The following is a 14,495-nucleotide window of genomic DNA, read 5'->3' as shown; positions in this document are numbered from 1 at the left end:
CTGATTAGCATTGTGTGCATTCGCGACAAGATCTGCAAAATCCTAAATAATTGCTCCAACTAGCGGTCATAGCGCGGAGGCGCGTTGATGGACGAGTCAAAGATCAACATCAGCCTGCAGCACGCAACCGCATCAATGCACTTGCACCGGCGCGGCGGTGTATTGCAGTGACTAGGTCAAAAAAGCGGATCTGTCTTCAGCGGATTTTCTCAATGATTTATTTATAAGTTCCTGCGGCTAACAGCCGCTGCATTTGAGGCTGCATGAATCTGCTATTGCTGCTGGTACCGAACTGCATCTTTTGAGAAGCTCGAGCACGAGCACAAACTGGTTCAATCATCCGCAGTGACCGATCGCGTGGCCGGCGAAGAGGAAAAGAATAGCTCATCACATTAGGACATTTCGAGGGCTGACTGCAGCAGATTGGCTGGCTGGTTCACTGCGATCTAGTTAGAACTTGTGTCAACCCCTCTTTCACAGAACGAGCGTCCCTGCGGTGGTGCGACATTTCTCATGGTGGAGATCATCCACCGAAAGGGTATATAAGGCCACGGGTCGATCGGTTAATGGCAGTTAGTGTTTGGAGTGTTTCCAATTAATCAGCCGGTTTTCGTGATCTCAAATCGTCTCAGGTCTAGTGATACATAGTTAAGTGACTTTAAGTTTGCCATAATGAAATTCCTGGTGAGTTTCTGTTTAGAATTGAGTCGATTTTCAAGCTGAGAGCTTCATCCGACTTTTAGATCATCTTTGCCTGCATCGCGCTGCCAGTGCGGCTCCCGGATTCCTCGACGGGTTTGACGGTCATGGGTTCGATGGCCATGGTTTCGACGGTCATGGATTCGCTGGGCATGGCTCTCGTCGTTTGCCTGCGCTCCGGCCCCTGTGGTGAAATACGCCGCTCCGGCTCCGGTGGTTTCGGTGGTACACGCTGCTCCGGCGGTCCACGCCGTGGCTCCTGCTCCGACCATCGTGAAGGCTGCCGTCCCGGCTGCGACCAGTTACGCTCCATCCACCAGGTACACTCCGGTGGTTCTGCGCGCCAGTTGTTAAGTACGCGCTGCTCCAGTGGTGAAATGCCGCTCCTGCTCCAGTGGTTCACGCCCGGCCCCAGTAGTTAAGTATGCTGCCTCACATACGTGCATGCTGCCCCTGCCCAGTGCTCAAGTACGGAGGATTCCACGGATGGTAAATTCGCCAAAGAAACCATCAACGATAATTACCGCCAGTGCTCAGACTTTCTAGCTCTATAGAATACTCGGAATATGGCTGAGGTGGACTTCATTCGTTTGAGATCTGCTCTTATTCATAAATCTTTTTTTTTGTTAATTCTGTGCTGTGTTTCAAATGGAAATGAAAGAAAACTGTTTCCTACAGTTGAATGGGAGCTGTTGTTATGTGAATAATAAAAATATTTGTTCCGTAAAAGTGCGTTACTGATTCTTTGTTGCTCTTTCAGGGAATAATTCATTCCCTATTCTGTTCAAAGCCGTAGGGCAACATAAGAGAGATTTTAAAAGAATATTAGGTTTTCATTCCAGATAATTCGATTGAAACTACTACGTTTGGTCTAAAAGTTATGGTAAAAATATTTATGCCAAGATAACAAGAGAAAAATCGCTTTTTCGGCACATATACACATATAACTTGCTCGCAACATGCTACTTTCCTGCTTTAATAAGCAAAAATAAATTGAAATAATTTGACCATCTACTTATCGATGCTATTTTCACTTTTCTGATATGCTTGCTATCTCTCTTAGTGAACGAGACAGGCAACAGCACCGCTGTGTGGATAAGTCGGGTTTTTCCTATAATTTGCATAGCTTTCCTAAAGTGAAATCCCTAAAACTTTTGATAAGCATTTTTAATCTGGAAAGTGTATAAAGATGATGGAAAGTTGTTTTGCTCATCTTTATTGTGTGGTTCCAAGAATAATGAAGCTAGATATTTTTGATGAAAGATATCATCTAAAGCCTTGCTCTTTGCACATGTAAATAGGATCTCGCTGTTGTGTTTTTTGTTTTCGAGAGATTGTAATTTAACACTGTGTGAGTATTTCTATCGCTGCTACAAGGCGGTAGACGCATTCGATATGGCAGGTACAGTTAATTATCAACATAATTGCTGCAACATGTACAACAGCTAGTTGAAATGCTTGCCACGGTCGTAGACAACGATAATTGCTTTATTAGTTACCAAGCTAATTTTATTTTGAGGCCTTTTCGATGTGGTTCACATTGTGGTTGAGCCTCGTGGATGCTGCCAGATTTCAATAGCAGTGCTGTAGAAGACAGAAATGTAACCAATTTTTTTCTAAATTTTATGTCGTAATTGTCTTATTAATTTATGAAGTCGCTACAGACATTATTTGTGTGGTTAAATTGGATGGGAAATGAGGCTGTCAAACATTTGAATTAGACTATTCCACCAGTATCCAAAATATTGTCAGCTCATTTAAGAGCCACCCATGCCTAATTTATTTATGTACCAGGCTGTTGTGATAATTTCCATGCTAAAAGTTATTTATTGCCAATTGAATTAACCCACGCCAAAACATTTCGTTTAATTAGGTGGAAAATACCCAGTGATATCATTCGATTTGGGAACGCTAACTTCGTAATTTTGTACATTGATCGACTCATTTCGATTGATTGAGGTAGTTTGTATCGGCAATACATACTTTTGTATATAAACAATGAAGAATGCAATGATATGGAAATGCTAATATCATCTACCAAACTTAGACGTACATGTTCATGATAGATTTAGATGCGAAAGTATAGAATTGATAGTTCCGTTAGGATACGGCAGGCATGAAGAATGTTTTTATAGAAGTCGATTTGAAAGCGAGCGGAGGGCAATAGGAGAAATAGGTATAAAATGCGCCAGTCAGCTAATACGAGCCATTGACTTTTCTGGGTTGATAGGCTAAATTAAGTTGCAAAACCGATGGCAGCTGACGCCTTCTTATTCTTCTTATTGGCATTACATCCCCACACTGGGACAGAGCCGCCTCACAGCTTAGTGTTATTAAGCACTTCCACAGTTATTAACTGTGAGGTTTCTAAGCCAGGTTACCATTTTGCATTCGTATATCATGAGGCTAACAATGATACTTTTATGCCCAGAGAAGTCGAGACATTCAATCCGAAAATTGCCTAGACCGGCACCGGAATCGAACCCAGCCACCCTAGCATGGTCTTGCTTTGTAGCCACGCGTCTTACCGCACGTAAGGAGGGCTGACGTCAAACATGTTTTTAGATCAACAAATTAAAAATAATAGTCAAGACATCTACAATAAAAAATTTAAAAATAAATTTGTTTTTTCCGCCTTTTGATAAAATTTATGCTTCCGTTCCCGTAAGGATTTTCCACAAGATAAAAACATTTTTTCAATAATCTTTGCACATGTCTGAAAAACAAATTAGTAAAGTTTGTGCCAACTTACTGAAAACTTAACTTTACTACATTTTTCAAAGAAAAACACACATTTCAATAAAACCGCTGCATGCAGGATAAAACGCGCCCATCTGAAGTGCTTGACTATGGATGTCATAGTTTGAGAAGGGCATGTAACTACCTCCGATGCCTAGGGGGCTGTAGCCCTTCATATTTTTCTCGAAATTTACCCTCTTTGAAAATTCTCGATCATTTTAACATCTCATCAAGTTATGTGACAAATGCAGTCCAACCACCTAAGGGAATTGCGGATCCATCACACTCATTCATATTATTCTCTTTTCTCACACGCACGTGTGCACGAGCAACAACTAACAGTCTATGTTTAATTGCGCTCGACTAGCGTCAGGCAGTGGATATATTTGCATACTTCATAAATATTCTATCTATCTCAAATGAAAAAAGAAATAGTGCAACTGTCCATGGATTCCGCCCAGAATCTTCCAAGAATTTGATGAGAATCCTTAAGGATCCTGACTGGAATGTTCCAGGAATCCGACGGGAATCTCTAGATATTTCGACAGAATACCGATGGGAGCCTCCAGGGATCATGAAGGAATCCACCAGAGATTTCGGAGGAATGTTTCAGGAATTCCAACGGAATGGAATTTGAAGGGAGTATTCCAGGGATTTTGTCGAAAACCCTCAAGGAATTCCAATATGATAGTTCCAGGTATTTCATGAGCTATGTTCCAGGGATGAAGACGCATATCTGTAAATTCCGGATGAAAGCCACTATTAATGGTGTACTGGAAACCATTGGCTGGATCACTGAATCACTCGTTGAGAGAACTCTTACCTTCCCGATGAAAGTGAACTGAAATGAATGGAGTTCGCTTGAGAGGAAGCGACCGTTGGTCGATGATGCAATGATGCCAACACGGTGCAGATGTTGGCAACATTGTGTCAGTATTGCCAACTTCTGAAATAGCGTTGTTGGTTCATTACATGAGGGATAGGGCTGAATAGCATTAAGTCAAATATGCACCACACATCCTCCTTCTTCTCTAAAAATATTGCTCACTATTAGTAAACCTACCATATGCAGGCAAGTGGATTAAACAAGAGTTCTTGTCCAAAATTGAATTTGTTAATCTTTCCATCAATTCAAGTGAATTGATTAAACGAAACTCAAACCTCATTGTAATTCATTCTAAAACCTAATTTAGGAACCCACCTTCGGTGTACGGCCAATCCCACCTAGTAGAATGTTAACGAACTTGTGGTTCAATGAAAAAGTATAAAATAATTCAAATTTATGTGCTTTCACATAACTACTTGTTAAATATTTTGATAATGGGTGATTTCAATGTAAATCTAAACAAAATTCGAATATACAAACTCAGTTCATTGATCAACTAAATACACTATCCTTCAGGCTTATCATACTTTTCCAACTTGCCACAAATCAGGATCTGTCTTCATCGACTTATTTACAGGAAACTGTACCAATATTAAAAATGTTTACCAATCTTCCGTTGGCGGAATTAGGATCATGATTTTGTCTTGGTCGACTATAAATTCAAAAATAACAGAATCCAGCTCGAAATTTATTGGACACGCGATTATCATAAAATTGATATGAACAAATTCATTGATAATTTACGACGTTGTGCTTTTGGAAGTGTGTTCAATTGCAAATGTTAATGACAAACTCCGCTGTTTCAATGATCTGTTCTTCTCTGTTCTCGACCTACATGCACCTCAAGATGAAGGTGACCAAAGATCAAAATAACCCTTGGATTACAAATAACATTAAACAGATTTTCAAGAACCGCTCTGATGCATACGAATGTTGGAAACGTGATAAGAACAACTCTCAGAAGTGGACGAATTTTACCGTCTTCGCAACTTAGCCAATGTGGAGGTCAAACGAACAAAACGTGAGTATTTCACCTCACAGCTAAATGTTGACTTACCTGCTAAACAGCTTTGGAGAAATATTAACAGACTTGGACTGAAACAAACCAACACCAGGGTAGGTGGAGGAGACGTTACAGCAAGAATAAACAGTTTCTTTGTATCACACTTTGTTCCTTCTACATTTAATCAAAATGAAGACACTGTGAACCGCATGCCAATTTCTCCTTCCGCGGTATAACGAACGATGATGTTCTGTCGGAATTTGTATTATCTTCCTGTGATGCTGTTGGATAGACCTCTTTCCATTGAATATTTTGAAAGGATCTTTAGGTGTACTACCATACATTACTGATATATTTAACTGCTGCATTACAACTTCTGAATTTCCCATGGATTGAAAATAGAAAATCATTCCAATTGGCAAGATTGATAGTCCTTAACTGAAAAGATTATCGTCCTATAAGCATACTTTGTGCTCTTTCAAAATCTTCGAGTCGATTATATCGAAGCAGCTGAATCATTACATACAACAGAATAATTTATTATGCCCCTTCAGTCAGGTTATCGGAAAACATGTAGCAGTAACTGCCCTCATTAAGATAGAAAATGATATTAGAGAAGCTTTAGATAACAAATGATATCTGTTATGGTTTTATTGGACCTTAGCAAAGCTTTTGATTCAATTGACCACCGTCTACTCTGTAGCAAACTAAGGCAAAGCTTCAAGATGGACACGTATTCGGTAAATTTAATACGATCCTACTTATCTGATCGGAAGCAATATGTTGATTTTAGCAACGTGCAGTCAGATAGAATTCCACTACATGCGGTGTACCACAAGGATCTATACTAGGTCCACTTCTCTTTCAATGTTTATCAATGACTTACAAGTGCTTTACTGTTTGACACCATCTTTATGCAGATGACTGTCAATTATACGTATCAGGCTATCCGAAGAAATATCAGAAATTATAAGAAAAATTAACCTCGATATTCACAGCATCTCAAATTGGTGTAGCCAAAATGGGTTGATTCAAATGCTAAAAACCCAATCGATCATCTTTAGAACAAAACGTACTAATGTGCAAAATACACCATTGATAATTGTTGGAAATAATGTCATTGAATACACAAACGTAATTAAAAATCTTGGAATAATTATAGATTGTAACTTAAACTGGGAACCTCAAACCAATTCTGTATGTAGAGAATATATAGCATTCTTCATTCTCTTGCTGTGCTGAGACATTGCACGCCACAACACATTAGAGTTCAACTGACTAGGTCGCTCATAGTTCCTTTATTCGACTATGGTGATGTCCTCTTCGGACTTGTATCGAAAAAAAAAACAAAACAAATTGAGTCAAGCTTTCAACGCAGTCACCAGATATGCTTTCGATCTTAGGAAATATGATCATATTTCTGCTCAGGAACAAGATACTCGGATGTAGTTATGCAACCATCTTAAATTGAGAATATGCATTCAAACTCACAAGATTCTGCAGAGTCCCCCAATTTACTTACGTGATTTTTTTACTTATGACGATCTGCTCGCACTTGCTTATTAACTGTTCCTAGAAGTAACTCAAATTATTTGAAAAATTCATTTCGTCATCGTGCAATCCAAAACTGGAATAAAATACCGCCTAGTTGCAGAAAAGATGAAAGTTCAATCACGTTTAAAACGCTCTCAAACAGCTTCAGGAATAATTAGGTTCATTGGTGTTAAAATATGATAGTGCTATGTAGCAGCATATACTTTGAAAATCTAGTAGATTACTTATGTTGTTAGAAGTAGTATTAAATAAATAAAATAAATAAATAAATAAATGCCATCTTTTTCGTTTCAAAACGACTATGCCTTCGCTCATCTATAAATTACAATATCATACTAGGACAGTTCAAATTTAAAAATGTTCGAAATTTCAACCCATATGTCTATTAGCATCATTTGATAATATAGAGTCTGGCAAAATTTCAGACTGGTGGCCATTCAGAGGTGGCGCGAAGACAATTTATGTTTATAGAAAATTTGTATGGGAAAAACTTAAATGTATTCAAATCCCTGCAACTTAATCGTGATGAATTCAAATAAAGTCTCCAACTCATTTTTGGAATCTATTTGAGCTCAGCCAGTGGGTAACTCATTATGATTTATATTTCCACTACTGTTGAGGCTAATTACACCATTTTAGATTTTTTCATATTCACACTGTCAATAGAACCGTTCAATCCACTCAACTAATGTGTTATCCAGAGGTCTCATTATATAGATTCCAAAAGGGTGGTTGGGGATGTTTATTCAAATTCATCACGGTTTGACAGTTGTAGGAGACTTGAATAAATTTTAAGTTTTTCCCATACAAATTTCATAACATAAATTGACTTCTGCGCCACCCCTAAATGGCCACCGAATTGCCTGAAATTTTGCCAGGACTCCTACATTATCAAAATGATGCTATAGACATATGGGAGTTGAAATTTTCGAACATTTTGAAATTTGAACTGCCCTAATCTATACTTACCCTATTTAGGCCGGTCCCAATGCTGAAGTTTGCTCAGTTTGGTACTGCTTGATGTTATAAAAGCTGTCAAAATAGAACTGCAACTTGGTGCCCGCAACGCAGGGTTGTAAACGAAATGCAACTTGGTTTTATTTTTTCATAAAACAAAAAACGAAACAAAAACATTTTTCGCGGTAGTTTTACCTCGCATACGAACAACAATGAGGTTTGTCCATCATCTCAAACGAACAAACCTAAATAAATTTGAAACTCAGTTCCATTCCAGTTTCAAAGTCTTATTACAACAGACCAGTCGAGCAGTTGCAAATCAGTTTCAAAAGTGCTCGAAAATAAAACTAACTCTGCGTTGCGATCTGCTAGTTTCAGTTCTAGTTTGATTTCCAAACACGCCATACAAAACCCAACAGCATTTGACCGGCCTTACTCGTCAGGTGTTTCCCGCAATGGTTTTTGTTGTTTTAGTGTGCAGAGTAATCATCGGAATCGCCTTATTGTCGTTCCGTTATAAAGAGTAGGCATTTACTACCGAAATGAAATTTCCGATCATAAGTTACTCATCTTAGAAGTAGTGGGCTGGATTCCCATAGAAGTGTTCCTAAACAACGCATCACTTATAACATTGAAGAGAAAAAATCGATCTGCAAGTCTTCTGAATTCTTAGTATGGTGCTACACCGGCAGTAACCACTGAATTATTCGAGCCTACTAAACTGCTCGAATATCCAGTTTAATCTAACCCAAATTTGAATTCATCCCGACAAGCGCGTAAGCAGTTTTTTTGACATTTCTATGCATGGGTGTATATTGAGTCACTTGACATCAGATGAGGACAATGATCACAAGTTCTTTTCCGTTTTAGAATAAGATTGAGTTTTCTCGAGGGTAATGTCTACAACTATTAAGGACTCTGACTTGCGCACTCATCTACGCCACCAAAACAAAACAGGTCCGACGTCCCAAACGAGTCGCGTCATTATTGGATTCTTTAGTCGATTTAGAGCGAGTTTGTAACGCACTCCGACAGGTAGGAACCAATTTCGTCGGAAAACCTGACACTATGGCACGAGGAAAGAACGCTGAACCAACCACATCTTGCTTGCCCGAGTGGCCCCAGAGTTTTGCAAATGGAATACCTACCATCCCAAAATATCAAATGGATGGACATGGATTAATAAACTTACTGTAGGTATTATGTAGTGAATTTAGATGTTTTATTTAGACTGCATACTCATTAGGCATTTAGCAATACGTAACCGAACGAAGTATCGATACCCTGTCAAAATTAACTTATCAAATTTGCTGTAGTGTAGTGAAAATGGCATTTTGTATGAGCGAAATAGCTAATATAATCGAAAACATTGAGCATCGCTTGCTTCGAAATCCGGACACAGTATAAGGGATGCTTCAAATACCGGACAATTATGCTTCGAATTTCCGGACACTTCAAGCACCTTCAAGTTTGGCTATATTGATTTTCAAATAGCCAATTTAATCCGTTCAAAGACAACTAGGATACAGCATTCATATTTCTCAATTAATATAAATCCGTAAAGTAAGGTTTCAATACACATTTGTATGGAAATCTGGCATCCCCCGGTTGTGTGTACCATCCGAAGTTTCTGCTCCGAGATTGACCAGGACTACCAAAAAACAGCATTTGAAACCAAGCGGGAGCATTTAACTGCAATATAAAACATTGGGAATCTAATAATTTCATACAATCTCCCCCCTCTCCCCTTTAAAAGTAGAACACCTCTTTGACAATTGACGTGTCTGTGGGTAATGAAATATTTTCTTCAATCTCAATCCTCTCAAATTCAACGTGGGTAAGCTGCAATTAGTGATATTTATGTGTCTTTTGAAATCCGTTTTAGTTTGCTTTTAGAAATCAAGGATTGCAAGGAGCGATTGGAATAATGAACTCATGCGGATTGATAAATCCGGGCGAGTCCGAGAAATTTTGAGTTTTTTTATTTGACGGGAGTCGTTCACAACGTGTCTTTTTATACAATTCCGTGTCTTTTTATACAATATACTGGCCAGTGGAGATATATCAGCTTCCACACTGATATTCTTCCCTCCCCCTTCATACGGGAGCTTGGCAGAAGGAAGGTCGTGTGATATGTGCCATCACAAATATTGCCCTCCGCTCGCTTTCAAATCGACTTCTATAAAAACATTCTTCATGCCTGCCGTATCCTAACGGAACTATCAATTTCTATACTTTCGCCTCTAATTCTATCATGAACATGTACGTCCAAGTTTGGAAGATGATATTAGCATTTCCATATCATTGTAAATCGTTTAACTTCACGTAGAAGTAACACACACGAAATCATTAATTTAGTGTACTTTATATTCCTTCATTGATTGGATTTGGATTGAATTTCAAACGATTTGGATTAGTTTTGTGTTGGATTGAATTTGGATAGGATTTGGATTAGCTTTGGATTGGATTAAATTTGGATCTGAATTGGATCAGATTGTAATTGGATTTGAATTGGATTTGTATATGATTTGACTGGATTCTGATTTGCTTTGGTTTGAATTTGGTTTAGATACGGATTGGATTTCGAATAGATTTTTCAATTGTATTTATATTGTTTTTGGATTGGACATGGATTTTAACGACCAGCACTGACAGTTCAGCATTCATATTTTCACCTGCTTTGGATACCTAAAGAAGGCTATTTACTTCTTAAAATTTGTTGTTCTTTAGTCATTCGTTTATTAGTAATCCAAATCTAATCATTACTTATAAGATTCAAATCTAAAAGCTGGTATAGATTTTTTTTTATGAAGGTTTACTGGCGGGACTCTGAATAGAGTAGAAACCTCTGCACCAGGCCTTTGATGATACCGTTGCATAATTCCGTTCGAAGCAGTTTGCCAGCCGTACACGGAACATAACGTCCAAGAAGACGCTGTTGCAACTGAATCAGAGGGAATTACGTTCATAGATAGTCAGAGAGGTCTCATGCTAACTAACATCGTAATCGTTTAAAGTCATTTTTGTCTTTTTCTTGTCATAGTCACATTATTTAGCCAGTTTTTATGCTATTTAGACGTCTATTGTCATTGTACGCGTTCAAAATCAACCGAATGCTTCTTAGAAACTGAGACGGAAGTTTTTTTTTTATCAAATATAAGAAAGTGTTCAATTCCCGATTTATAAACAATGACAAGCTAATAACTTTTGAAGCAGTTTTCCAGCCGTACAAGGATCATGTCGTCCATTAAGACACTGTTGAACTGGCTCAAAAGACATTATATTTACAACTTTAATAGATATTCTCTCCCATTATCTCATTCTTTATTACACTCAACCCTCTTTTTACGGCAGTTTTTTATACGTCACTTCGTTTTACGGCCTCCTTTTTACGGCACGTGACGTAAAAAGAATTTAAAACATTATCGACATCCAAAAGTAAGCCTATAAGAAGACACTCTTAGAAACCCAAAGAACAAAGTAGATGCTTTGTATATTCATCATTTACCTTCAACAATTGTTCCGTTCCAGGTCATCCAAGAATTTCCTGGAGTCTACACGCGTAACCAAGGACCTAAGGTCTACAAGCGTATCGAAAGAGCTGTTATCTCGTTTAAAAATGGTTCATGCCCTACTTGATATATTAAACCAAATACTGTTCCAGGTCATCCAAGAATTCCCTGGAGTATAAAATCCAGGCATACGAGTTGTTCTAAGATCTTCAAATTGCCCTTGAGTTTGTATCGAATGGTCTGCCGAATCAACCAAGGCTTCCATGATGTACCCAGCCGTGGTAACAACACAAATATGTCCTTCAAGTATTTGTCGTTCACTCGCGTCTCAAATGTAGGCATATGAGTTGTTCTAATATCTCTAAATTATCCTGGAGTTTGTATCAAATGGTCTCTCTAATCAACCAAGGCTTCCATGATGTCCCCAGCCGCGGTATCAACCCAATTAGGCCCTCCGAGTATTTCTCTTTCACTTTCGTCTCAAATCCAGACATATGAGATGTAGTAAGATCTCCAAATCGTCCTGGAGTTGGAGTCAAATGGTCTTCTGAATCAACCAAGGCTTTCATGATGTCCCGAGCCACGGTAACAACTTAATTATGTCCTCCGAGTATTTTTCTTTCACTTGCGTCTCAAATCCAGACATATGAGATGTGGTAATATCTTGAAATTGTCCTGGAGTTTGAATCAAATGGTTTGCCGGATAAACCAAGGCTTTCATGATGTCCCCAGCCGCGAAAACAACCCAGTGATGTCCTCCGAGTATTTCTTTTTCACTTGCGTCTCAAATCCAGACATATGAGATGTAGTAATATCTCCAAATCGTCCTGGAGTTGGAGTCAAATGGTCTTCCGAATCAACCAAGGCTTTCATGATGTCCCGAGCCGCGGTATCAATCCAATTAGGCCCTCCGAGTATTATTCTGTCACTTGCGTCTCAAATCCAGACATATGAGATGTAGTAATTTCTCCAAATCGTCCTGGAATTTGAATAAAATTGTCTACTAAATCAACCAAGGCTTCCATGATGTCCCGAGCCGCAGTAACAACCCAATTATGTCCTCCAAATACTTGTCGTTCACTCGCGTCTCAAATGTAGGCATATGAGTTGTTCTAAGATCTCCAAATTATCCTGGAGTTTGTATCAAATGATCTGACTAATCAACCAAGGCTTCCATGATGTCCCCAGCCGCGATATCAACCAAATTAGGCCCTCCGAGTTTTTTTCTTTCACTTGCGTCTTAAATCAAGACATATGAGATGTAGTAGTATCTCCAAATCGTCCTGAAGTTTGAATAAAATGGTCTACCGAATCAACCAAGGCTTCCATGATGTCCCGAGCCGCGGTAACAACCCAATTATGTCCTCCGAATATTTGTCGTTCACTCGCGTCTCAAATGTAGGCATATGAGTTGTCCTAAGATCTCCAAATCGTCCTGGAGTTGGAGTCAAATGGTCTTCCGAATCAACCAAGGCTTCCATGATGTTCCCAGCCGCGGTATCAACCCAATTAGGCCCTCCGAGTATTTTTCTTTCACTTGCGTCTCAAATCCAGACATATGAGATGTAGTAAGATCTCTAAATCGTCCTGGAGTTGGAGTCAAATGGTCTTCCGAATCAACCAAGGCTTTCATGATGTCCCAAGCCACGGTAACAACCTAATTATGTCCTCCGAGTATTTTTCTTTCTCTTGCATCTCAAATCCAGACATATGAGATGTAGTAATATCTCCAAATCGTCCTGGAGTTTGAATCAAATGCTCTGCCGGATCAACCAAGGCTTTCATGATGTCCCAGCCGCGGTATTAACCCAATTATGTCCTCCAAGTATTTCTCTTTCTCTTGCGTCTCAAATCCAGGCATATGAGATGTAGTAATATCTCCAAATCGTCCTGGAGTTTGAATCAAATGGTCTGCCGAATTAACCAAAGCTTTCATGATGTCCCAGCCTCGGTATCAACCCAATTATGCCCTCCGAATATATTTCTTTCACTTGCGTCTCAAATTCAGATATATGAGATGTTGTAAGATTTCCAAATCGTCCTGGAGTTTGAATCAAATGGTCTACCAAATCAACCAAGGCTTCCATGATGTCTCCAGCCGCGATACCAATTCAATTATGTCCTCCAAGTATTTGTCGTTCACTCGCGTCTCAAATGTAGGATATGAGTTGTTTTAAGATCTCCAAATTATCCTGAAGTTTGTATCAAATAGTCTACCGGATCAACCAAGGCTTCCATGATGTCCCCAACCGCGGACTCCAGGACAATTTGGAGATCTTACAACATCTTACATGCTAAAATTTGAGACGCAAGTGAAAGACAAAATTGGGTTGACACCACGGCTGGGGACACCGTGAAAGCATTATTTGATTCGGTAGACCATTTGATTCAAACTCCAGGATAATTTGGAGATCTTAAAACATCTCATATGCCTGGATTTGAGACGTAAGTGAAAGGCAAATAATCGGAGGACATAATTGAATTGATACCACGGCTTAGAACATCTTGAAGGCTTTGGTTGATTTGATAGACTATTTGCTGTAAACTCTAGGACAAATTTGGAGAACTTACAACATCTCATATACTTGGACTTGGGACTCAAGTGAAAGACAAATACTCGGAGGGCATGATTTTGATGATACTGTAGCTGAGGACATCATGGAAGCCTTGGTTGATTCATTAAACCATTTGATTCAAACTTCAAGAAAATTTGGATGTCTTATAACACCTCATATGTTTTGTTTTGAGACGCAAGTGAAAGACAAATACTCGGAGGTCATAATTGAGTTGATACCGCGACTGAAGACATCATGGAAGCTTTGGTTGAATCAGTAGACTATTTAATTCAAACTCCAGGACAATTTGGAGATCATACGACATCGAATATGCCTGTATTTGAGACACAAGTGAAAGACCAATACTCAGAAGACAAAATTGGGTTGACACTGCGGCTGGGGACATCGCGGAAGCCTTGGTTGATTCGGTAGACCATTTGATTCAAACTTCAGGACAATTTGGAGATCCTCAAACCTCTCATATACATGGACTTGAGGCGTAAATAAAAACAAATACTCGGAGGGCATGATTGGGATGATACCGCGGCTTAGGACATCATGAAGGCTTTGGTTGATTCGATAGACCATTT

General features: G+C 39.0%; 1 pseudogene; it reads left to right on the top strand.

Moving 5' to 3' along the window:
- The first annotated feature begins 672 nt into the window (after window positions 1-672).
- Window positions 673-1,053, top strand: LOC134204140 (uncharacterized; annotated as a pseudogene).
- Window positions 1,054-14,495: the final 13,442 nt, after the last annotated feature.

Source organism: Armigeres subalbatus, unplaced genomic scaffold (genome assembly GCF_024139115.2).
Source record: "Armigeres subalbatus isolate Guangzhou_Male unplaced genomic scaffold, GZ_Asu_2 Contig421, whole genome shotgun sequence".
Taxonomy (NCBI): Eukaryota; Metazoa; Arthropoda; class Insecta; order Diptera; family Culicidae; genus Armigeres; species Armigeres subalbatus.
The sequence above is the reverse complement of the archived record's forward strand: the minus strand, read 5'-3'. Positions and strand labels throughout refer to the sequence as shown.